General features: G+C 42.3%; 1 long non-coding RNA gene across 1 annotated transcript; it reads left to right on the top strand.

Annotated features, from left to right (window-relative positions):
- Nucleotides 1–3,885: 3,885 nt before the first annotated feature.
- Nucleotides 3,886–13,849, top strand: LOC144761764 (uncharacterized). Its single transcript, XR_013595887.1, has 3 exons — nucleotides 3,886–4,509; nucleotides 7,157–7,192; nucleotides 13,386–13,849. It is a non-coding gene; the product is annotated as an uncharacterized LOC144761764 (long non-coding RNA).
- Nucleotides 13,850–27,442: the final 13,593 nt, after the last annotated feature.

Here is a 27,442-nt window from a genome sequence, read left to right as displayed (position 1 = left end):
GTTTTTTTAAATTTTTCCCACCCTCTGGAGCACAGAGGGGGCATGGAGCAAATAATAAAGGAAAAACAATATTGCCTAATCATATGAGATTTACACCGTATATTCCATCTAAAGTAAACAAAAAGAAACTTCTTCTTAATACCAAAATAATACATCACTCCTTATTGGGGTGAGAACACTCTCCTTATACATACATATTGATATCAATTATACATTCTATATGTATTATACGTTATTATACCTTATTATACCTTATTTACACATTATATACACATTTATACAAATTATATACAAATTATATACATATACATTTCCTATACAAATCATACTTCTTCCTTCCATTTCGTTATTGTCTCCCATATTTCCAAGCCTAATTTCCTCAAACTTTTCCCTCTTCTGGAGTAGATCGCTTTTTCTAAATTGTATATACTCAACAGCCTGGCTAACCATTGTTGGAATGATGGCGCCATTTGATCTAACCATGCAGTGGCAACACACAGTCTGTACACTGCCATGGCCACAAAAATAAAATAGTTCCCTGTCTCAACATCATTATTTCCATCTACACCTAACAGAATAATCGCAGGTGTTAGGTTAGCAGGTAGTTTTAGTGCCCTTTGTAGAAACATTTCTATCTCTTTAAGTACTGTAACTAAACTCGGACATGTTGCAAACATATGAATGGCATCTGCATCTGCACTCGTGCATCTGGGGCAGTTTATACCAGTTGTCGCTCCCCATTGTGCCAGTTTAGCCGGGGTGTAATATAGCCAATACATAGTCTTGTAATGCTGTGCTTGTAATGACGCAGAGCATAGAATATTCATCCCTAATTCTAATGATATATTAAAACATTCTTGTTCTATGCCCAGCTTCGTTGACCAGATTTCCCCCCATTTAGCCATGTCGTCCGGTCTTTGTTCATTTAGCTCGAGATAAAATCTTTTAATTGTGCAATCTACTCCAGTTTCTATTATCTCTAATATGTTATTTTTTTCAAATCCTCTTGTTCCCCCTCTTTTGTTTTGTAGAAAGCTTCTTACTTGTAGATATTTGAGGAAGTGATTTGTCGACAAATTGAATTTTTTCTGTATTATTGCAAATTGTTTCACCCCTTGTGTCCCCATTACATCCCCTAGTTTTATTATCCCTTTCCGATACCATTCTGTAAAAACTGAATCAGAGAATATATCTCCCGGAAATAACATATTCTCGTATAACCTCGTATACCTATTAAACTTCCCCAAACCAAACTTTTTCATAAAAGCCTTCCATATATTATATGCACCCAGTATAGTCTTAAAGCGTGTTCTTTTAAAATATGCCGTGTCAAAATTTTTCAAAAAAATATTTTTTGTTTCTTCACCCATCAATATGCCATATATCGCTAATGACCCTAAGTGATCTTCTTCTTCTGCTTCAGCTCCACCTATTAATCCTACCATATACTGCAAGGCAGCGGCCCAGTAATACAACTTAAAGTCTGGTAACGCCCATCCTCCTCTTTCCCGTGGGAGTGCCAGGAATCTCGCCGCTCTCCTAGTTTTACCTTTGGACCAAATAAATTTGTTAATCATATTTTCAATCCTTTTAAACCACACGTTATCAAACCATAAGGGAATTGTTCGGAAGAGATACAAGAATTTCGGCATGATTAACATTTTTATAATGTTCACTCTTCCAACCAAGGTAAGATGGAGATTATTCAGTCTGTCTAGTTCTCCCCCAGCTTTCCGTACAATAGGATCGATATTTAGTTCTACTATCTTATCTAATTCTGAAGTTATAGTTATTCCCAAATAGGTTCCCGTCCGCGCCACCCGTGTATCCTGGCATAAGGCCTTACTATTTTTTATAATTTGTGTTTTTCCGGTATTCAAAGAATACCCGGAAACCTTCCCAAATTCCTTTGCCTCCTGTTCCACGTGTCTTATAGCCTCTGTGGGTGATGATGTTATGACCGCCACGTCATCGGCATAGGCCAAGATCTTACACTCCCCCTTAAGTGTGAGAATTGGGGACATGTTCCTATTTGACTCCAGTCTCCTAATTAGTGGGTCTAAATATATCGCAAACAGTAGCGGGGAGCATGGGCAACCCTGCCTTGTGCCCCTGTTAATTTTTACTTTATCCGTTAACCCCGCATTAATTCTAATTGCCGCCACAGGATCTCTATACAATGTCTTTAACGCTGTTAAAAAGCCACTACCAAATCCCAATTTTTCCAAAACGCTCCACATATATACCCATGAAACACGGTCGAAAGCTTTTTCAGCATCAAGTAATAATACCGCGAACGGGTCCCCATCAGCCTCTGTTTTATCCATAAGGGTAATTAACTTCCTTACGTGGTGTGTAGTCCCCCGTCCCGGTATAAAACCGTGTTGGGTATTAGTAACTAGAGGTGTTATTACACTGGCGAATCTTGTTGCCAGTGCCTTTGAGTAAATCTTTGTGTCCGTGTTCATAAGAGTGATCGGTCTGTATGACCCCGGGTTAGTTGGCGTTTTCCCTTTCTTAAGAATAACCACAATTTCGGCCTCAGACCAAGTGCTTGGTATTGAACTTCCCTTCTGTGCCTGTTTCATGGTATAAAGCATATCTCCACCTAGCTCCTCCCAGAACACCTTATAAAACTCTAGCGGGATTTTGTCTGGACCAGCCGCCTTTCCTGATGGTAAACTCTTCATAGCTGTTTTTACCTCCTCTAAGTCTAACGAGTTGTCAATCCTCTTCTTCTCTGTTTCCTCCAGCTGCCTCCCCTCATAATTGTTCAAATACTCCATTATGTCTTCAGGATCTTTTATATCGCTTTCAGAATATAAATTCGTATAAAAGTTCCTGAAGACTTCCCTTATTTGTTGTACATTAGTTAAAATCACCCCTGTACTGTCTTTGATTGCTTTTATCTCCCCAAAGGATACCTTCTGTCTAGTTCTAGCTGCTAACATTTTGCCCACTCTTTCATTCATCTCATAACAATTCTCTCTATTCACTGTATATTGTTTGGCTGCCCTTTCTGCTATCTGTTCTTCCTCCTCCATTCGCAATTTCACAAGTTTAAGATATGCAGAGTCCGTTGGAGCTCCATTACCAGCTTGATCTGTCCTACTATTCAATTCCTCCTCTGCCCGCAGTAGTTCCCTCCTTACCCCCTCACTTCTTTCTTTCTCCTGTTTCCTTTTCCTAACCCCATAGCTGATGGTCTCACCCATGCAGCAACAGTCCAAGATTCCCTCACACACAGAGCAGGCACAGCACAGGCAGCAACAGTGCAAGCTTCCACCACACACGTAGCAGGTACAGCACAGGCAAATAGGCGTGCAAGCTTCCCTTACACATGGAACAGGTACATCACTGACAGCAGCAGTGCAAGCTTCCCTCAGTAACACGTACACACAGCAGCATTACCTATGCACTTCCTTAACAATCCGCAGCATGACATCTATCTTCCAATAAACAAATATAACACATCCAGTTTATGAACATTTTTACACACGCCACACACAACTGCAGCTCTTACTGCATGCCTCAACAACGCACATGCAAAGAACTGTTAATGCATACTTACAACACGTACACATACATCAACAACAACGATTCCAGTATTTAAAAGTAGCCACACACACATTAAGTTCCGCATCCGCTGCAATGTTCTCTATTTTCATAATAAAGTTAACGTCACAACTTTGAGGCAGAATATTACAAGAGTTTTAGGTTACAAAGGCCAACTTTGTATACTTTGGAACGCTTTATATATACCATTTGTACGGTTAACTTGCACCACACAGTTCAAGTCGAATTAGAGTAAGGGAAAAAAAAAAGGTTTTTGCTTTGTCAGTTGAGAGCGAACTCTTATGAGCCATTAAGGGAGTTGCCCAGGGAAGTCTACTGTCGCGCCAATGTCGAAACTCCATCTGCATACACATTCAAACATTCACACTTCCAAGTCGCACACATCATCTAGTGTGACTTTTCCTTGGGGCAAGGGAAGGACTAAAACCTTTGATCCTTTCTTAAAGTAAAAACCAAAAAAAAGGTTTTTTCAACGTTAGCCCCTATTTAAGCTGGGGGACGGATCACTTTGAATCAGACTCTATTTTTACCTGCGAGAACAGAACTCGGACTTACAGAAGGACGCTGTACTTCCTGATAACGACCAACAGCCACTGAAAAAATCCGCCATTCAATCTTCCAAAGTAAGTGCATGGAACTTTTATTTCAATACCCCTAAGGGACAGCATTGATACATTAACTTCAGTTTATTATAGCGTTTACTATCTCCACATTGCACCTGTGTCAAATTATTCTGCAACATGTTATTTTGGAACACTAAATGTTCGCTGTTAATATTTATCAAAGTAATACGTCATTTATCAAGCAGGTCATAGCTTTGTTTGAACATACCGATACATATGTTTTTTTTTATCGTTCTATCTTGTAGGTTATTCAGAAACATTCGACTTTTCATTGAAAGGGTAAAAGAAACGGCGCCCAAACATATATCATGTAAGTACATCCAACTGTTCACTCTGCTAACCGTTTTTGATTTCGTTCATAACACTTCAACTCACCACACAGAACATTTCTACCACTAATTAAAGGCACAACATGACTTTCACACATCTCTCAGCTTACAGATTCCTTCGCTCTTTCTTTTCCTCTCAACGTTTCAGCCTCTTTCACTCTCTCTTCCAACTCTCTCCCTCCATCTCCATTTACTTACACAAAGCGCGCAGATACCCCGAGCAGCAGTGCCCGCACTAGCGAGCGTTCTGTTATGCCACATCTCGCAGCTTAGATTCCTTTTCTCTTTCTTTTCTTTTCCTATCAACGTTTCTGCCTCTTTCACTCTCTCTTCCAACTCTCTCCCCCCTCTCCATTTACTTACACAAATCTCGCATATACCCCAAGCAGCGGTGCACGCACTACCAATCCTTCTGTTATGCCACATCTCGCTGCTTAGATTCATTCCCTCTTTCTTTTAACTCTCCACGTTTCTGCCTGTTTCACTCTCTCTTCCAACTCTCACCCCCCTCTCCATTTACTTACACAAATATCGCATATACCCCAAGCAGCTGTGCCCGCACGACCAATCCTTCTGTTATGCCACATCTCGCAGCTTAGATTCCTTCGCTCTTTCTTTTACTCTCCACGTTTCTGCCTCTTTCACTCTCTCTTCCAACTCTATCCCCCCTCTCCATTTACTTAGACAAATCTCGCAGATACCCCGAGCAGCTGTGCACGCACTACCAATCCTTCTGTTATGCCACATCTCGCAGCTTAGATTCCTTCGCTCTTTCTTTTACTCTCCACGTTTTTGCCTCTTTCACTCTCTCTTCCAACTCTCTCCCCCCTCTCCATTTACTTAGACAAATCTCGCAGATACCCCGAGCAGCTGTGCACGCACTAACAATCCTTCTGTTATGCCACATCTCCACCGCTGTTAATAAATACACAACACAGGTTCAAGGTCCACCGTGAGAGACCAAGGAGGTCTATATGTGGGTCTTCTTTAGACCACCAATGTCACATTACAGGACTATATGTAGTTGTGTCACCCAGTTGTTGTATGTTTGTGGACAGCCCTGTGCGTTTTTCCCCTGCGAGTTTAAAAACCATATGCCCCAATGGAAATGCCCCCGTTATATTGTATTTCTGTCCGTATCAGAATTAGGCTGTAAAGTTAAAGGGCACCCAAAATGAACGTCATTTTGAGTTAGAGTTACAAATGCCCTCTTAACCAAGGCAAAGTGGTGACTGAGACCTTTGGCTGTGTGATTTCAGCCAGGGCCCTACGTTTTTTAGGTGTACCCCTTTAAAAAGACTGATGACTTACCACCTGTAAGCGGGTTGTGCAGTCACCATTGCTGCTGAGCTCCTTTGCCTTCCACATTGTAAATGGACTGGTGAGTGCTGCACAAAATAGAGTGTATGCTGCACAAAATAGAGGGCTCCTTTTTGCTGCCTCTTTCACTCTCTCTTCCAACTCTCTCCCCCCTCTCCATTTACTTACACAAATCTCGCAGACACCCCGAGCAGCTGTGCCCGCACTACCAATCCTTCTGTTATGCCACATCTCGCAGCTTAGATTCCTTCGCTCTTTCTTTTACTCTCCACGTTTTTGCCTCTTTCACTCTCTCTTCCAACTCTCTCCCCCCTCTCCATTTACTTAGACAAATCTCGCAGATACCCCGAGCAGCTGTGCACGCACTACCAATCCTTCTGTTATGCCACATCTCGCAGCTTAGATTCCTTCGCTCTTTCTTTTACTCTCCACGATTTTGCCTCTTTCACTCTCTCTTACAACTCTCTCCCCCCTCTCCTTTTACTTAGACAAATCTCGCAGATACCCCAAGCATCTGTGCACGCACTAACAATCCTTCGGTTAGGCCACATCTCGCAGCTTAGATTCCTTCGCTCTTTCTTTTACTCTCCACGTTTTTGCCTCTTTCACTCTCTTTTCCAACTCTCTCCCCCCTCTCCATTTACTTACACAAATCTCGCAGATACCCCGAGCAGCTGTGCACGCTCTACTAATCCTTCTGTTATGCCACATCTCGCAGTTCAGATTCCTTCGCTCTTTCTTTTACTCTCCACGTTTTTACCTCTTTCACTCTCTCTTCCAACTCTCTCCCCCTCTCCATTTACTTAGACAAATCTCGCATATACCCCAAGCAGCTGTGCACGCACTACCAATCCTTCTGTTATGCCACATCCCTTTGCTCTTTCTTTTCTTTTCCTATCAACGTTTCTGCCTCTTTCACTCTCTCCTCCAACTCTCTCCCCCCTCTCCATTTACTTACACAAATCTCGCATATACCCCAAGCAGCTGTGCCCGCACTACCAATCCTTCTGTTATGCCACATCTCTCAGCTTACAGATCCCTTCGCTCTTTCTTTTCCTCTCCACGTTTCTGCCTCTTACACTATCTCTTCCAACTCTCTCCCTCCCTCTCCATCTACTTACACAAATCTCACAGATACCCCGAGCAGCAGTGACAGCACTTCCAAGCGTTCTGTTATGCCACATCTCTCAGTTTACAGATTCCTTTGCTCTTTCTTTTAAAAGAATTGCATTAACAAAATGTTAAGTACTTCACGTGAAGACTTACAAAAGATATATTATAACCAACATTTCTTTCTTCTCCTTTCAGATTATTCAAACAACAACGAAAGAAACACAAGTTAAGGTAAATACTACTTTGCCAGTTAGGGCAAAGATTGTCAAAAGTTTATACCTTACAGTCCCCCCAATAAATTAGGTACTCGGAAAAGGTTTTTAATTTAAAATTGGTGCAAACATACTTTTATTATAACATCTAAGATGCATAGATGCTTGAAAGCAAGTTACCATCAAGGGAATAGAAAATTTAATATCAAATCACAAGGTAAGCAATGCTTACCAAATAGTGTTTTTGCTGTCTTGCACAATTTATGCAAACCAGTAACTACTTGGAACTCTAATGATCTGCATTATATCATGGACCGTGGGGACGCTTTATATCTACAAATGCATTCTATTAACAAAGAAACACTTATGCATCCAGATGACTTGCCAAGGTATATAGACCACAATCAAGAGATATATTCACTCACGCTACGAAACGCTTACTACGGTGATGTCCTTAAACGTTTTGATAAAGCGTACCCAGATATTAGCACAGCATTAAATGTAACTCTTAATAAGCATTGTGGTGTTATACTTTGTATGGATGTATATGTTATAGCAATTTTCAAACATATGCAAACATACTTTGTATTTGATTCACATAGCAGGGACGATGAAGGCATGCCTCATTCTAACGGAACATGTGTTACAATTGCATTTCATTCTTTTGAAGGGCTGATTCAATATGTTGTGAAACTAGCATATCAGTTTACACATCAGGCTGATCAATGTGTCCAATTTGAATTAACACCAATAGATATAAAAATCATTCAGAGGAAATCTTTTACTAAAGCACTTACTGTGCACAATAAAAATAGGCACCTACCGCAAGAAAGAAACATTTGGGTACATACTACTGAATGTACTCCTAATCAGACTATAACATCAACTACAATGTCTTCATATAATGTACAGAATCAAAGTAAGCCAGGGAATAGCAATTTATCACAATTACCAGGAAATAGTAAATCTATACAGGGAACAAAGAAACACTCTCAGAAAAGAAAAAGGGATTCAAGTACATGTCCACAAAAAGTGGTAAAAAGGAAAAAAATGTATGCAGCTGAAGAAGACAATTCCAACTGTCAACAAATTGGTATTGCTCAAAAAAGACCAAAATTAAAGAAGTGTCAAAGGCAGAAACGAGGTAAACAAATCCATACAATTATTAGGAAATTCCACCGTGAAATATTGCATGGGCCAGAGTACATTTGTACTCTTTGCAATCAATTGTGGCATAAACCAACGGTGAGAAATACAGGCAGTGTTAGCCAATCCGAAATTTTCAGAAAGTGTAACATTAGTACGAAGAAAACAAATTTAATTTGTATGACTTGCTATTATTACATTCGCAAAGATAAAATACCACCATGTTCAATTCTAAATGGCATGGGCTTCCCAAATGTACCAGCTGAATTAGAATTATATGATTTAGAGGAACGATTAGTTTCACCTAGGATACCATTCTTACAAATTCGGACTCTGCCACGCGGTTTTCAAAAATCGTTATCAGGTGCAGTAGTTAATGTACCTGCAGATGTTATGACAACTGTTACCATTTTACCAAGGCAAATTAATGACGCCATGACAATCCCAGTGAAATTAAAAAGGAAATTAGTCTATAAATCATATACACATTATGAAAATATTAGACCAAATACTGTAAAAAAGGCAGCTACATGGCTAGCTAAAAATAGTACAATGTTTAATGAATATGGTGTTACTATTAACCCTGACTGGGAGTATATACCTCCAGAAATAGAATCTCACAATGAGACTTCGGAGACAAACATTTCATCTGATAGTTCAGACAACATAGAAGCTGGAAATTTGGTACTATGTTAACAAATGAAACTATTACTACAAATTCGGTGAATGTGTTAAGTTTAGCTCCAGCTGAACATAACACGCCAAGAGGTTTATATGAGGATAAAGATTCTGAGTTTTTGGCTTTCCCTACTATTTTTTGTGGTGAACGAAGGCCAAACAATAAGGAAAGGCACATACCGGTACATTATAGTACTATTTGCCAAACAGAGTTAAGAAGTTATGATAGAAGAGTCGCTAAATCTATTAGTAATGTCTTTTTTAAACTGAAGAAATTACATATTAAGCAGATCCACGGTAAAATCAACATTTCCATCAGGAAAAAATTTACAGATGGAAATAAAATAACTGCTAAAGACATAAAATATAATATAGAGAATGTTTTACAGTTTAATGAGGGTTACAAAGTATTAAAAACTATACGCAGTTCACCTCCATATTGGGAAAGTTGCAAAAAAGATATTTTTGCAATGATAAGGCAACTTGGCATACCTACTTTCTTTTTGACTTTATCTGCTGCCGAAACTAAATGGCACCATTTAATAAATATACTATTGAGAGTTAGAAACTTAAAGGAATGCACAGAGGAAGAATTTTTAAACATGTCTTGGGAAACTAAAAGTAAATTAATACAAGAAGATCCGATAACATGTGCAAGACTGTTTGACTATCAAGTTAGGAAATTCTTTAATTGTGTTTTGATGAATGGCACTAATCCTATTGGGGAAATAGTAGACTACTTTTACAGAGTCGAATTCCAACAAAGAGGTTCTCCACATATACATGCATTACTCTGGGTAAACAAAGCACCACTGTATGGTGTTTCACCAGTGGAAGAAGTCAATAGCTTCATTGACAAATATATCACTTGTCATAAGTCTGAGAACCCTACTTTACAACCGTTAATAAATTTACAAAGGCATGGTCATACCAAAAATTGCAGGCGTAAACATCAAAGGACATGCAAATATCAATATCCTAAATACCCAATGTCAACAACGCTTATATTAGAGCCATTAACACTTGAGGGGACAAATAAGCAATGGCAAGATAATATTAAAAGAATACATGAAGCTATGAATAGTACTACTTTTAATACACTTTCTTTTGCCGAATTTTTAGACTTCATTAAAATGGATGATAACGAATATATTACTTCAATACAAACTAGCTTACAAAAAACAACGATTTTTTTGAAACGAACACCAGCCGAATGCTTCATCAATAACTACAATAGTATTCTTTTAGAAGCTTGGCGAGCAAACATAGACTTGCAGTTTATACTGGACCCTTATGCTTGTGCTGTCTACATTATCTCATATATCAGTAAATCTCAAAGAGGAATTAGCAAACTTCTAGCGCAAGCTGCTAAAGAGGTACCAAGCAATAGTAATGTCAAAGATCAACTTAAACACATAGGAAACAAATTCCTCAACTGCACAGAAATTAGTGCTCAAGAAGCAGCATATCTCATTCTTCAAATACCATTAAGGAAAAGCTCACGATCATTTGTATTTATTAATACTAGCCGTCCAGAAAAAAGAACTTATTTAATGCGTGATATGGAAACAATTAATAACTTGCCTGAAAATTCAACTGACATTCAATGTGAAAATATTATTATAAAGTACTGCAAACGCCCACAATCATTAGAGATGTGCACGTTAGCAGACTATGCAGCTAATTTTAACTATGTGAAGAAAAAAACACATGGCAGAGAAATCAATGATAGCGAAGATTTACTTGCAGAACAAAACTTTTACAGCTCAGATGAGGAAGAATTAGAAATAGCATGTAGTCACGGGAATAAAGAACAACAGAAACAGAATTATGATTATGCTTTAAATAAGCGCACACAAGGGAAAATTATACGCTTTTGCAGATTTAACAAAAATAATGAACCAGAAGAGTATTATAGAGAGATATTAATGTTGCACTATCCATGGAGGGAAGAACATAAAATCCAAATAAACAAGGCAACTTACTATGACAGGTATCTGGAAGTTAAAACATTTGTTGACGCACAACTAAAAATCTATAACAAACAGCATGGAGAAGTTACAAACATTCTTCATGAACAGTGTCTTGAAAATGTAATTTCAGCTCCTCTATCACCAACAGTAAATATACAGAGAGAAGACGAAAATAATGAAATAAATAATATATATGATTTGGCGCTAGATTTAGGAATTAGAACTACCACCAATGAACAAAGCTCAACTAACTTTTTCTTACCCAATGAGAAATACCAACAACTTATGCAAAACTTAACGGAAGAACAACTACAATTTGTTTACCATCACTTGCATTGGTTTAAAACTACAAGCACTCCATGCTATACTTTTTGCACCGGAGGGGCAGGTGTTGGGAAAAGTTTTGTAATATCTGCACTATATCAAACTTTACTACGTTACTATAACACAAAGACAGGTGAAAACCCAGACAATGTTTATATCTTACTTACTGCTCCAACTGGAAAGGCTGCCCATAATATTAATGGCAAAACACTGCATAGCACTTTCAAAATACCTGTGTCGCAAAGTTTGACTTATAAACAACTGAGTCATGAACATAGAACTGCTCTACAAATGGAAATGATGCATGTTAGAGTTGTTATTATAGATGAAATTTCAATGGTAGGGCACAATATGTTAAATTTTATACATAACAGGCTACAAGAAATAAAATCATCTAATGAACCATTTGGAGGCATTTCTATTTTAGCCATTGGTGACTTTTACCAATTAAAACCTGTATTTGACAGATACATTTTTCAGGATTCTACACAGTTGTATGGTCCTTTAAGTGCAAACTTATGGAAAGAACATTTTAAAATTTTTGAATTAACAAAAATTATGCGCCAAAAAGAAGATCTTCAATTTGCTCAACTACTAAACCGGTTGAGAGAAGGCAAGCATACTGAAGAAGATATTTCACAAATTAAGCTAAGGGAAATACAACCTGATGAGAGTCTATTAGAAACAATACCATATATCATGTCAACTAATAGAGAAGTTAATGATATTAACCAAAATGTTTTGGAAAAACATTGCAAACATTATCCAGTCTACATAACAGTAGCAAGCGATACCGTAAGTTCTGATTTGTCAGAAAATGTGAAAAAAACAATTCTGAAGCAACTGCCCAAAGATCCACAGAAAACAATGGGCCTTTCACATACATTACACATAGCCTTACAACTTCGTTATGATTTAAGTTGCAATGTGGATGTAAATGATGGTTTAACAAATGGCGCAACTGGTGTTGTACAATTAGTTGAATTGATTAACAATACACCTATTATTGTTTGGTTGTTATTTGAGAATCAGAGTATAGGACAAACAACCAGACAACAATATAAACACTTATATCATTCACAAATTCAAAACACATGGACACCAATACATGCTATATCTAGACATTTTCAATATACTAAGAAATTTATTACCATTATACGGAAGCAATTTCCTTTACGCCAAGCCTCAGCACGGACTATACATCGCACACAAGGTGCAACTATCGAACCACTTTATATACACTTTAATAACAGCAAAATTCATCATTTGCATTATGTTGCTATTAGCAGGGCAAAATCAATACAAAATGTATATGTACAGAATTTTGATGAACGTAAAATATTAGTACATCCACAAGTTAATGATGAAATGCACAGATTAAGGACAGAAATGCCACTTGAAATACATATCCCACAGTTACATACATACACTGCACATTTCAATATAATTGCACACAATATAAGATCACTACAGAAACATTTTACTTCTATGATAGCCGATAGTAATATATTGCAAGCAGACATTATATGCTTAACTGAGATCAACACTACAAGGAAGGCTACAGATAGTGATTTTACGATACAACAATACCATCACATTATATTTGATAAATTTCATACATACAACACTAACCATGGAATGATCATGTACTACAAATTTTTTTTATTTATATTGCCTATTTATGAGACACATGAAGGGATAGACATTTTACATTTTACTGTACATATTCAGAACACGGATTACCTTATTATTATTGTATACAAACCACCACAAAAAAGTATAACTTCTCTTTTGGATTTTATCAAAAATATTACTGATTTTTACCCCACACACAAATTTATCATTATAGGGGATTTTAATGTGGATCTATCTCAACAAAATTCATACACTAAGCAATTAATTGAATTCTTTGAAGCTAAATTACAATGTAATCAACTCATTTCCAGTTACACAACTAACTACCAATCCATTTTAGATCATATATATACAAATGGAAAACTGCACAACTATGGTACATTAGAATGCTATTACAGTGATCATAAAGCAATATGGGTTTGTATTTAACATCTTATAACGCTTTTTCTATTTCAGATGATGTCTATTGAAGAAATCATTAACATTAATACCAATGACAACAAACCATATCAGAAACCCATACGAGTTAATGTAATCAACTGCTCTGGAAAAACTACTTACAAAAATGCAAAACAAGAACAAAAAATTCTATTTCATTTGGCTCTAGCAGATAAAACTGGTACTATGAAATGTACTTGTTATCAAGAAGAATTATACGAGCAAACTCAAAGTAACTGTGGACTACTGATACGCAACTTCATCATCAAAAACAAAACAATTCTAATTACTAAGCAAACAAAAGTTACAAAATTTCCGGCAATGAAAATTGAGGAGGGCCTTATCCAACAAGCGAAGAACATTTTGCATCCGCCTGCACCATCTGCTTCTCCCATTAAGGATATAAAACGTGCAACTCTAAAAAGTCTTATGACCGTTTCTGGGACAATATGTGGCGTAAGTATCAACGCAAATATGTCATCATGTCACAACTAAAAATGCCTAGTTAGCTTACACACACATTACACCTTTGCTAACTTCACTAACAAGCTAAATACACATAGCATTATACAGTCTGTCACACTATGTAGAAAGCACGAACTTTTTTAACCATAATATGCCAGAGTTTCTCTGTCTACTATAAATACAAGCACTCTCTACAAATCCATTTTTGGAAATAAACAATGCTATCTTTTCTAAAGGAGGTTCTGTTGGGTCCTTAAATATGACACCTTAGATTGCCATTCATACAACGCACTATTACTAAGTGTTTTTTCTTTCCGAATTTAATAAAATGTTTCTTTGGTGTAGGAAGAGGACGTAAAGACTGTCTTTATCAACGGAGAAGATACTCCACTGAAATCGATTACTTTAAAAGATGCAACAGATGACATCAAAGTGACACTGTGGAGAGAAGCTACACTATTTAACATACATCTTGGAGATTATGTTACGCTAACTCATGTAACTGTCCATGAATTTAATGCACAGAAAATTTTGAATACAACGAGGCACAGCAAAATAGAGGTAAGCAGACAACTCTGGCTCTTTCAGACACTCTGGCTCTTTCAGACACTCTGGCTCTTTCAGACACTCTGGCTCTTTCAGACACTCTGGCTCTTTCAGACACTCTGGCTCTTTCAGACACTCTGGCTCTTTCAGACACTCTGGCTCTTTCAGACACTCTGTCTCTTTCAGACACACTGGCTCTTTCAGACACTCTGGCTCTTTCAGACACTCTGGCTCTTTCAGACACTCTGGCTCTTTCAGACACTCTGGCTCTTTCAGACACTCTGGCTCTTTCAGACACTCTGGCTCTTTCAGACACTCTGGCTCTTTTCAGACACTCTGGCTCTTTTCAGACACTCTGGCTCTTTTCAGACACTCTGGCTCTTTCAGACACTCTGGCTCTTTCAGACACTCTGGCTCTTTTCAGACACTCTGGCTCTTTTCAGACACTCTGGCTCCTTTCGCCCACTCTGTACCTTTCGCCCACTCTGTACCTTTTTCCCACTCTGTACCTTTCGCCCACTCTGTACCTTTCGCCCACTCTGTACCTTTTTCCCACTCTGTACCTTTCGCCAACTCTGTACCTTTCGCCCACTCTGTACCTTTCGCCCACTCTGTACCTTTCGCCCACTCTGTACCTTTCGCCCACTCTGTAACTTTCGCCCACTCTGTACCTTTCGCCCACTCTGTACCTTTCGCCCACTCTGTACCTTTCGCCCACTCTGTACCTTTCGTCCACTCTGTACCTTTCGTCCACTCTGTACCTTTCCTCCACTCTGTAACTTTCGCCCACTCTGTACCTTTCGCCCACTCTGTACCTTTCGCCCACTCTGTACCTTTCGCCCACTCTCTACCTTTCGCCCACTCTCTACCTTTCGCCTACTCTGAACCTTTCGCACACTCTGAACCTTTCGCCCACTCTGTACCTTTCGCCCACTCTGAACCTTTCGCCCACTCTGAACCTTTCGCCCACTCTGTACCTTTCGCCCACTCTGTAGCTTTCGCCCACTCTGTAGCTTTCGCCCACTCTGTACCTTTCACACACTCTGTACCTTTCGCCCACTCTGTACCTTTCATGCACTCTCTATCACACACACACACTCTTGCTCTCAAACTAAAAATCTCTCTTTCAGACTGGACTTACAAACAAATAAAGTATAAGAATCTAAGGACTAATTGTTGCATTTCTTTTGTCTCAACAGGTAACAGCCCCACCACAGGAAAATATTGACATACAAATTTATGGCGTCGAAAGCACCAAAGATGAAACCAGTATGATAACTATTAGGGTGACAAACACAGACGTTTATCAATCGATGCCAATTCAAAATGACATACTAATTAAATGGTTTATATTGGATGATGAGGTGGACAACATTGGAAATGCACTTGTACATTATTTGCCACAAACTTGTGAAGTGGTGTTTTGTAATGGGAAAATCATAAACATTCTAAAAGAGAAAGACGATGAAGACATATGTTCTGAGTAAATATCTCATGTTGCCCTTATCTCTCATTTTTGTATAAAAATTCAAAGTAATTATTATTGTTTTTAATAAAAATTAAAAGGTGTGAAATAAAAACTTTGAACTTCTTTGATCTGGTTTTGGGAAAGGAAGGATACATACAACTACAACTACACTCAACTAATACAACATAGTCACACACACATAGAACTATCATGCAATAACACACACACTCTGTACCTTGCGCGAACTCCGATGCTTTAAGCCACTCTGCATCCTTCCGCCACTCTGCATCATTCTGCCACTCTGCATCATTCAGCCACTCTGCTTCATTCACCCACTCTGCTTCATTCACCCACTCTGCTTCATTCACCCACTCTTCTTCATTCACCCACTCTGCTTCATTCACCCACTCTGCTTCATTCAGCCACTCTGCTTCATTCACCCACTCTGCTTCAGTGAGCCACTCGGCTTCAGTCACCCAGTCTGCTTCAGTCACCCACTGTGCATCTTTCACCCACTCTGCATCTTTCACCCACTCTGCATCTTTCACCCACTCTGCATCTTGCACCCACACTCTGCATCTTGCACCCACACTCCGCATCTTGCACCCATTCTGCATCTTTCACCCACTTCTTTCTTTGCCTCACACGGAGCAGGTACAGCACAGGCAGCAGCAGTGCAAGCTTCCCTCACACACGGAGCAGGTACAGCACAGGCAACAGCAGTGCAAGCTTCCCTTACACATGGAACAGGTACAGCACCGACAGCAGCAGTGCAAGCTTCCCTCACACACAGAGCAGGTACAGCACAGGCAGCAGCAGTGCACGCTTCCCTCACACACAGAGCAGGAACAGCACAGGCAGCTACAGTGCAAGCTTCCCTCACACACAGAGCAGGTACAGCACAGGCAGCAACAGTGCAAGCTTCAGTCACACACAGAGCAGGTACAGCACAGGCAGCAACAGTGCAAGCTTCCATCACACACGGAGCAGGTACAGCACAGGCAACAGCAGTGCAAACTTCCCTTACACATGGAACAGGTACAGCACCGACAGCAGCAGTGCAAGCTTCCCTCACACACGGAGCAGGTACAGCACAGGCAGCTATGAACAATGTGCCTGACCTTAGTGCAAGGTGAACTATCCCTTTCTTTCTATAAATTGCGATAAGCCTAGTACTGGATGTGTTAGCTCCTACTACTAGTTTCAGTGTCTATTGTCACATTTAGTTTGAACTATACATTCCTAAAGCCATATGTGTGTGTGCCCATTAAACCCTGGTGCTGTACTTCACCGTCCATCAAAACTTTTCGAGTGCACAAAAGGGGGAGGGGTATTGGCAACGCCTCACGGGAGCAACCAACATGGAGGATGTGTCAAACTGGTACTCGATTTACTCCCCACTGTATCATCATCAGCAGTTGCCAACAGTAAAAGTAAAGGGGATCAAAACATTGTGCTAAAGAAAAAAAAACTCCGTGTAGTGATGTGAATGGCCCAACAACGTGATAGATCCCGCAGATACATCAAGCAGCATCTCGCAGCTTACATTCATTCGCTCTTTCTTTTACTCTCCACATTTTTCCCTCTTTCACTCTCTCTTCCAAATCTCTCCCCCCTCTCCATTTACTTACACAAATCTCGCAGATACCCCAAGCAGCGTTGCAAGCACTACCAATCCTTCTGTTATGCCACATCTCGCAGCTTACATTCCTTCGCTCTTTCTTTTACTCTCCACTTTTCTGCCTATTTCACTCTCTCTTCAAACTCTCTCCCCCCTCTCCATTTACTTACACAAATATCGCAGATACCCCAAGCAGCTGTGCCCGCACTACCAATCCTTCTGTTATGCCACATCTCGCAGCTTAGATTCCTTCGCTATTTCTTTTCTTTTCATATCAACGTTTCTGCCTCTTTCACTCTCTCTTCCAACTCTCTCCCCCCTCTCCATTTACTTACACAAATGTCGCAGATACCCCAAGCAGCAGTGCCCGCACTACCAATCCTTCTGTTATGCCACATCTCTCAGCTTACAGATTCCTTCGCTCTTTCTTTTACTCTCCACGTTTCAGCCTCATTCGCTCTCTCTTCCAACTCTCTCCCCCCTCTCCATTTACTTACACTAATCTCGCAGATACCCCAAGCAGCAGTGCCCGCACTACCGATCCTTTTGTTAAGCCACATCTCTCATCTTACATATTCCTTCGCTCTTTCTTTTACTCTCCACCTTTCGGCCTCTTTCACTCTCTCTTCCAACTCTCTCCCCCTCTCCATTTACTTACACAAATCGCGCAGAAACACTAAGCAGCAGTGCCCGCACTACCAATCCTTCTGTTATGCCACATCTCTCAGCTTACATATTCCTTCGCTCTTTCTTTTACTCTCCACGTTTCTGCCTCTTTCACTCTCTCTTCCAACTCTCTCCCTCCTCTCCATTTACTTACACAGAGCAGGTACACCACAGGCATCAACAGTGCAAGCTTACCTCACACACAGAGCAGGTACAGCACAGGCAGCAACAGTGCAAGCTTCCATCACACACGGAGCAGGTACAGCACAGGCAACAGCAATGTAAGCTTCCCTCAAACACGGAGCAGGTACAGCACAGCCAACAGCAGTGCAAGCTTCCCTTACACATGGAACAGGTACAGCACCGACAGCAGCAGTGCAAGCTTCCCTCACACACAGACCAGGTACAGCACAGGCAGCAGCAGTGCAAGCTTCCCTCACACATAGATCAGGTACAGCACAGGCGGCAGCAGTGCAAGCTTCCCTCACACATACATCAGGTACAGCACAGGCGGCAGCAGTGCAAGCTTCCCTTACACATGGAACAGGTACAGCACCGACAGCAGCAGTGCAAGCTTCCCTCACACATAGATCAGGTACAGCACAGGAGGCAGCAGTGCAAGCTTCCCTCACACATAGATCAGGTACAGCACAGGCGGCAGCAGTGCAAGCTTCCCTCACACATACATCAGGTACAGCACAGGCGGCAGCAGTGCAAGCTTCCCTTACACATGGAACAGGTACAGCACCGACAGCAGCAGTGCAACCTTCCCTCAGACATAGATCAGGTACAGCACAGGCGGCAGCAGTGCAAGCTTCCCTCAAACATAGATCAGGTACAGCACAGGCGGCAGCAGTGCAAGCTTCCCTCACACATACATCAGGTACAGCACAGGCGGCAGCAGTGCAAGCTTCACTTACACATGGAACAGGTACAGCACCGACAGCAGCAGTGCAAGCTTCCCTCAGACATAGATCAGGTACAGCACAGGCAGCAGCAGTGCAAGCTTCCCTCACACATAGATCAGGTACAGCATAGGCGGCAGCAGTGCAAGCTTCCCTCACACATAGATCAGGTACAGCACAGGCGGCAGCAGTGTAAGCTTCCCTTACACATGGAACAGGTACAGCACCGACAGCAGCAGTGCAAGCTTCCCTCAGACATAGATCAGGTACAGCACAGGCGGCAGCAGTGCAAGCTTCCCTCAAACATAGATCAGGTACAGCACAGGCGGCAGCAGTGCAAGCTTCCCTCACACATACATCAGGTACAGCACAGGCGGCAGCAGTGCAAGCTTCACTTACACATGGAACAGGTACAGCACCGACAGCAGCAGTGCAAGCTTCCCTCAGACATAGATCAGGTACAGCACAGGCAGCAGCAGTGCAAGCTTCCCTCACACATAGATCAGGTACAGCACAGGCGGCAGCAGTGCAAGCTTCCCTCACACATAGATCAGGTACAGCACAGGCGGCAGCAGTGCAAGCTTCCCTCACACACGGAGCAGGTACAGCACAGGCAACAGCAGTGCAAGCTTCCCTTACACATGGAACAGGTACAGCACCGACAGCAGCAGTGCAAGCTTCCCTCACACACCGTCACACACCCTCAGCTTCACACACCCTCACTCACCCTCACACACACATACAACAACAAAAGGAATAATAGAAATAAACTATCCTAATCCACACTCTAACTCCAAGATAGAAATCCTGAGTCCTATTTCACCCTAATAAACTAACAGCCTAATTCACCCTACAAATACATACTCAAGATACGCAACAGAAAGACATCCTAGAAAATAACAACCAAAGTAAAAATACGCGCAATGATGTTTATCAAGCTTCAGGTCACCAAACCAACAATTATTAGGACAAAATAACACCAACAAAAGAACGAAGAATTATCAGTCAGGATGCGAGGACTAGGATGTACTAACACAAAAGTAAAACAGCCTATTTTTAACTTGGGTAATAAACAAGCACTATTCATCCCGTAAATCGGACGGATTAAACACAATTGTCATGAGTTACACAAAAAGCCGTAGGCATATAACAATAGCACTTCATCACACGGAATTACATCAAGTATTAAAAACATATTACGCAACTTGGATTCAGCGCAAAAAATAATCAATAAACATTACATATGTCTCTTAGCTTCACAAAAGAAATCGTAATACAATTAATACATTTTAAGTGTACAATATTCATGGCGAAAAGAGTACTTAGAAACTCAATGAACAGCTCTTGTACGTCAAATTACAAACAACTGCTAATAATACATTACATAACACTTTAAGAAAATTAATACATTACATATCGATTAATAAAAACAAGACTTTAATTACACGACATAATAATCATTTCGAAATATTACAAACAAAAAAATACAATGTCAACAGTATTAAAAATACACTCCTATTCATTCGTTAACTTAAATATACTATATGTAGTAAATAAAACACTTAATTGCATATAAATTACATAAATAACTAAAATAATTACAATCGCTAACAAAATATGTCACTATTTATATAAATACACTCGTAATTATTAACTATTTTATGCATACTATCAATACTACTTTACATTATATTAAAAAAACACGTCGAGGGAATCTCTTACCTATCCTACGACGCACCAACAGCACACGTACAGGAACACGCCTTCCGCATCCGGCTATTCTCCATGTTCTGGAGAATTCCACCGATTACATATGCTAATCGGAACGCGACGTCAAAAACGTCGCGCTCCGATTGGCTAAAAAAAATGTCCATCAAAAATAAAACGTAACGGTAGGGAAAAGAAAAAAAAAACTAGAACGCTAACCTGGTAAATGTAGGTAGCGTTCAGGTGGCGATTTCCGTCAGACATTTTATTAACAAAATTTTTTTTAAACATCAACCCCTCACCCTCTATAACTCTCTATCACCCTCAACACATCACCATCACTCACCCTCAATCACCCTCACTCACCCTCACCCTCACTTACCCTCACTCACCCTCACCCTCACTCACCCTCACTCACCCTCAATCACCCTCACCCTCACTCACCCTCAATCACCCTCACTCACCCTCACTCACCCTCACTCACCCTCATTCACACTCACTCACCCTCACTCACCCTCAAGCCCTCACCCTCACTCACCCTCAACACCTCACCCTCACTCACACTCAACCACTCACCCTCACCCTCACTCAGCCTCAAACCCTTACCCTCAATCACCCTCACCCTCACTCAGCCTCAACCCCCCACTCACCCTCAAATCCTCATCCTCAATCACTCTCAACCCTTCACCCTCACTCACCCTCAACCCCTCACCCTCACTCACCCTCACTCACCCTCACTCACCCTCACTCACCCTCACTCACCCTCACCCACCCTCACTCACCCTCACTCACCCTCACCCACACTCACCCTCACTCACCCTCAACGCCTCACCCTCACTCACTCTCAACCCCTCACCCTCACTCACCCTCAACACTTCACCCTCACCCTCACTCACCCTCAACCGTTCACCCTCAACCCCTCACTCACCCTCACTCTCACTCACCCTCACTTACCCTCAACGCCTCACCCTCACTCACTCTCAACCCCTCACCCTCACTCACCCTCAACACTTCACCCTCACCCTCACTCACCCTCAACCGTTCACCCTCAACCCCTCACTCACCCTCACTCTCACTCACCCTCACTTACCCTCACCCCCTCTGCCTCACCATCACTCACCCTCACTTACCCTCAACCTCTCAGCCTCACCCTCACCCTCACTCACCCTCAACCCCTCACCCTCACTCACCCTCACCCTCACTCAGCCTCAACCCCCCACTCACCCTCAAATCCTCATCCTCAATCACTCTCAACCCTTCACCCTCACTCACCCTCAACCCCTCACCCTCACTCACCCTCACTCACCCTCACTCACCCTCATCCACCCTCACTCACCCTCACCCACACTCACCCTCACCCTCACTCACCCTCAACGCCTCACCCTCACTCACTCTCAACCCCTCACCCTCACTCACCCTCACTCACCCTCAACCGTTCACCCTCAACCCCTCACTCACCCTCACTCTCACTCACCCTCACTTACCCTCAACGCCTCACCCTCACTCACTCTCAACCCCTCACCCTCACTCACCCTCAACACTTCACCCTCACCCTCACTCACCCTCAACCGTTCACCCTCAACCCCTCACTCACCCTCACTCTCACTCACCCTCACTTACCCTCACCCCCTCTGCCTCACCATCACTCACCCTCACTTACCCTCAACCTCTCAGCCTCACCCTCACCCTCACTCACCCTCAACCCCTCACCCTCACTCACCCTCACTCACACTCACACTCAACCCCTCACACTCACTAACCCTCACCCTCAACTCCTCACCCTCACTCACCCTCAACACCTCACCCTCACCCTCACTCACCCTCACCCTCCCTCAACACCTCACACTCAATCACCCTCACCCTCACTCACACTCAACTCCTCACCCTTACCCTCACTCACCCTCTCACCCTCAACCCCTCACCCACCCTCAACACCTCTCCCTCACTCACTCACCCCCACTCAACACCTCACCCTCACTCACCCTAAACCCCTCACCCTCACCCCCTTACCCTCAATCACCCTCACCCCCTTACCCTCAATCACCCCCACCCTCACCAATAACTACAACTTTTCTAATGCTATACTTATTGCATTCCAACCCCACTCATCCACGCAACGCCACTCACACACGCAACGCCACTCACACACGCAACGCCACTCACACACGCAACGCCAGTCACACACGCAACGCCACTCACACACGCTACGTCACTCACACACGCTACGCCACTCACACACGCTACGCCACTCACACACGCAACGCCACTCACACACGCAACGCCACTCACACACGCCACTCATCCACGCAACGCCACTCATCCACGCAACGCCACTCATCCATGCAACGCCACTCATCCACGCAACGCCACTCATCCACGCAACGCCACTCTTCCATTTGCAAAAAGAAAAAAGTCTAACTATTCTATTGCGAGACCTATTGCATTTCCAATGCTTGTTAGATCAAGGTTTTGTCCTTTCGTGGCATTCCAGCAGTTCACTTATTACTGCATTCAGTTTCTCTGTTAAACTCAGTACAGACTGCAAGTTTGGTTTCCATCATTGCTGGATTTGTAGGTGGAATGCTAGGTTCAAGTACCATTTTTCTGTATCTTCCCAGGGATTTCCAGAAGCTGCTGCATCATTTGCCTCTGGGTTTGTCAATAAAATGCTAGTTTTCTTTCTGTGAATACTAGGGGCTTTTCATCAAATCTTTACGTAGGCTTAGGGAGGCATGAGCTTTGGGCAGTACAAGAATCAATCAATCATGGAATTGTAAGTGTGCTACTCACCTGTGAGGGTCTCAAGGTGCTCGGGTAGTAGATCTGCTCAGTTCAAAAGTCAGGTATTGAGCGCTTTCCTGAATATGTTCAGGGGGAGGCAGGCCTGTTGTTGGTCCGGAGCCCGTTCCAGGTCTTGCCAGCGATGTAGGAGAAGCTTCTTCCACCTGCTCTGCTCTGCTCTGCGTATGCACGGGGTGTCGACGAGCGTGAGGTTGATGGATCGGAGGTTTCTCTTGCGTACGTGGAAGGAGATTCTCTCGATGAGGTATTCGGGGCCGGTGTTGTGGAGGCATATGTAGTCGTGGGTGAGCATCTTGAACATGATTCTCGTATCAGCTGGGGGCCAGTGTAGGTTACGCAGGTGTTGGGTGATGTGTTTGTGTCGAGGGATGCCGAGGACATGTCCGTCTGCGGTGCTCTGTATGGTCTGGAGCGTGTGGAGCAAAGACTTGTTTATCCCGGCGTAGAGGGGGTTTCCATTGTCTAGTCTGCTGGTTATGAGTGCATGGGTGATGGTCTTCCTTGATTCGGGGGCAATCCATTTGAAGGTCTTTCGGAGAATGCAGAGGGTGTGGAAGCAGCTGGAGGTGACGGTGTTGGCCTGTCGGGTCATGGAATTATAGGTTTGTCTGGGCTAGTTAGTGCCTACCTATGAATCTCATGTCATTCCTGTGGCTGTAGGAAGTACGGTCAACTGTCTTTCTGCTCTGGTGTAGGTAATTAGGTGTGTAGGTTAGTCTCTGTATCCAGGTCAACAATTTATGCAGGTCATGGTTTGATATTTGAGGGAGTATGTAGTTAATGCTGTTGAACTTAGAATGCCTACTTCTCTTCAGATTGTAATTTCTTTTTAAAAATCTTAAAAGCCAGCACCGGCCTCACCGATGCCTGGTAGGTGAGTGAAGGTAACTGGCATGGTGTACTGAGAGTGGCATGGTGGCCAGATGGCTCTAGCTCCCAGAGTTTTATTCATTCTTTTTACGAGTCTGGCAGACTTTTTATTTGCTTTTAGTACTACATGCAGTAGTAGTAGTAGTAGTAGCTGGATTTAATTAGTGCAGTAGTAACATTGCCTTTTTGTATTAAGCTGCTGTGAGTATCAGGTACAAGTGAAAGGCCTAGAAAGCAGAAAGCAGGCCAACTTGTTGCTTCATTTTCTGTCACTAACATACATATACGTGGATTGCCCTGTGTTCCTTACTCCTGCCAACAAGAAAAAGAAGGGGAATGTCCATTCTACTGTATGTCTTAGCACATAAGCGTATTAATACATAACTAAATGTTAGATCAACCATGTCAGTATGACTGATTACAATCAATTTGGTTATAACTAACAGCACAGGGTGATGAAATATGATTGGTGTGTACCTGGCCTTTGCTCTAATTTCTGTAATTGCTGATGAGTAGTTTTAAATATGTACAATCATTCTAACACATATGATAGGTAGACAAATAGTGTATAGTAAATAATCATGTAGCAAAATACCAATTATTGTGTGCATGTACTGATTTTGGGGGCACGCAGCAGTGTTCCGTGTGCCACATGTAAATGACAGATTCTCTTACAGGTTTGTCTGACTCGAAACACTCACCTAACTCAGTGCGGATGGGGTGGGAAACAATTTCAAGTTCATTTTTCTCCAAAAAGGTTACCTTTTAGGGCTTAGGGAGTCTATCGTATGTGACCCCGATTTGGGGGGGAAATTATGCTTGACTATGAAAAATTGCTATGACTGTGTATATTGTCAGCAGCCAGCCAACTTTAAAATGCAGATTAAAGAAAAGTCTTTTTTTTTAAAAAAAAAAATAGGGAGGCAAAAATGATCACACAGCAGTATACTACCGATAAGGTCCCCCTTTTTTGAGTCTTTTTTTTTTCTGCGAGCTGCGCCTGACGCAGCTACCATGTTGCTGGTCCTGAGAGAAAGGCATGGCGTAGCTGTCCGACATCTTAATTCTATTAGTTGCTTCTTCCGCGACTTTGCATTCCGTATATACAAAACGTCCAGAACAGCAGCTGGCATTGAGGCCTCACGCTTTGGTGTCCACACAGCTGGAGGTGTCACTGCGCCAAAGAGTCCATGGGGGGTGGTTGTTCTCACGGTATTGTGAGTAGCAGATTCGCCTCAGAATTTCTAATCAGTTAACATGATACTGATTAAAAACAACGCTTCTTCAACAGTGAGAAGAAAAGCTTCCCAACTTCATTTCATGAGGCCTTGTGTCTTGACATAAAAGGCACATTCTTGTTCTTTCAGGTGGAAAGAATGGAAACAATAAATGTGTCAAAGGCACGAACGGAAACCGCAACCTCTCTGGCTGCATTTTTAGCTTTCTTCATGTCAATGATGTTCTACAAGACCCCTTTTTTATTGAGGTGGGGGGGTGGGGGGGTTAGATGAGATGTTATATATCAAACTTCAAGGACTCTATTATGATGGGAACCCTATTACATGTTCCTCAAATGTAATCTTTTTTATATTGCTTTGTTATATTTCATGAATTCTGACTGTTGCTTGATCTTTTATGCTTAGGGATGAATCATCTATGGATGGCAAGAAGCCCTGACTCCTCCCCCGCCATGTTGATGTCCATATTTTACAATATCGGACGGTAATGCTAAATGTAGACTCACGTGCTGTCCTTCTGTGGCCACTCTGGAAATCGCACAAAGCATTGCAAAACCAACAGGTATTGCCTTTGGGATAAATTGGCGTTGCCAATGCCTTTAGACAATGCTGTACAGCATCAGCAACATATTGTGCCTCATCACCGTAAGTAAAACAAAAGCAAAGGAACAATAACATGGCTGCATGGCCTCTTTATTTTGTAGGCGCATGCATACGTGATGATTCATACCTGCCTACAAAATGACTGGCTGCCATTTTGTTTAAATTTACTGACGCCGGATGGGTTGGTAACTAGAAAAATAAATAAACAGAATTAACCCAGCAGTACTTTTTTTATGGTAGAGGTTCAGGCATCAGTTTGCTACATCGTCCCATATCTCCCAAAAATATTTTGAAAAAAAGACAGTGAACACGGGAGGCAACGGAGGAGCGTTTAGGGAAGGAACGGGGAGTGGGTGGAGCAAAATTATAAATAGCGCAGGAGCGACAGCAACCCGTGGTGGGGTGAAGCACACAGCAAAAAAGCAACGTGGGGCATATTATGTAAAGGGCTCACTTTCCCTGTTCGCGCCCGCTGCACTTTAAAACAAGTGCACTGAAAGCAAACAGGGAAAGTGCGCCCTATGACAAAGAATGCACCGCCCCCAGGGCAGCCACGAACTTGCGATGCCTTGGGGGCAGCACATTCAAGGGAAAAACAAAGCGGTTGATTTAAAGTTGCTCTGTATTTTCACAGTGCAGGCGGCAACTCCCTTGCAGGTGGGTGCATGAACGATTGCACCCTCCTGCAAGGCATGTCTGGGAGGTTCTTGGGACCCTCTTTCCCCCCTACAGAGGGCTGCTCTCAGGGGGTGCACTGACAGTGCGCCACCTTTTAGGTGGTCCACTGTCAGTGCACCTCTTGGGAGCTTCTTTGCCTCTGTGCCCACGACTGTAATATGGCGCAGGTGCAAAGACAAAAGGAGCACACCCTCAGGCACATGAAAAAACGCTCCCTGAAGATAGCATTGGCACTTTCTGTGCACCGGCGCTATCGGCATTACAAAAGGGGCCGCACAAAAGTCTGCTGCCCCTTCTGTAATACCAAAGTGCCCTGGAGGTACGGAAAGCGTGCGCAAACGCTTGTTGCGCCCCTGGGGCACCTTCTGTAATACGGCCCCAGGTGTGTAGAAGAGACCGGGAGTTTGGTTGGGTAGAATCACGAGGTAGAGCTTTCAACAATAGGGAGAGCGCAACATAGAGGGCGGTGGGGGGACAGGCATTTGGTGGGGTGAGAAACACACGAG

The sequence above is a fragment of the Lissotriton helveticus genome, chromosome 6, assembly GCF_964261635.1.
Source record: "Lissotriton helveticus chromosome 6, aLisHel1.1, whole genome shotgun sequence".
In the NCBI taxonomy this organism is placed as follows: Eukaryota; Metazoa; Chordata; class Amphibia; order Caudata; family Salamandridae; genus Lissotriton; species Lissotriton helveticus.
The sequence above is the reverse complement of the archived record's forward strand: the minus strand, read 5'-3'. Positions and strand labels throughout refer to the sequence as shown.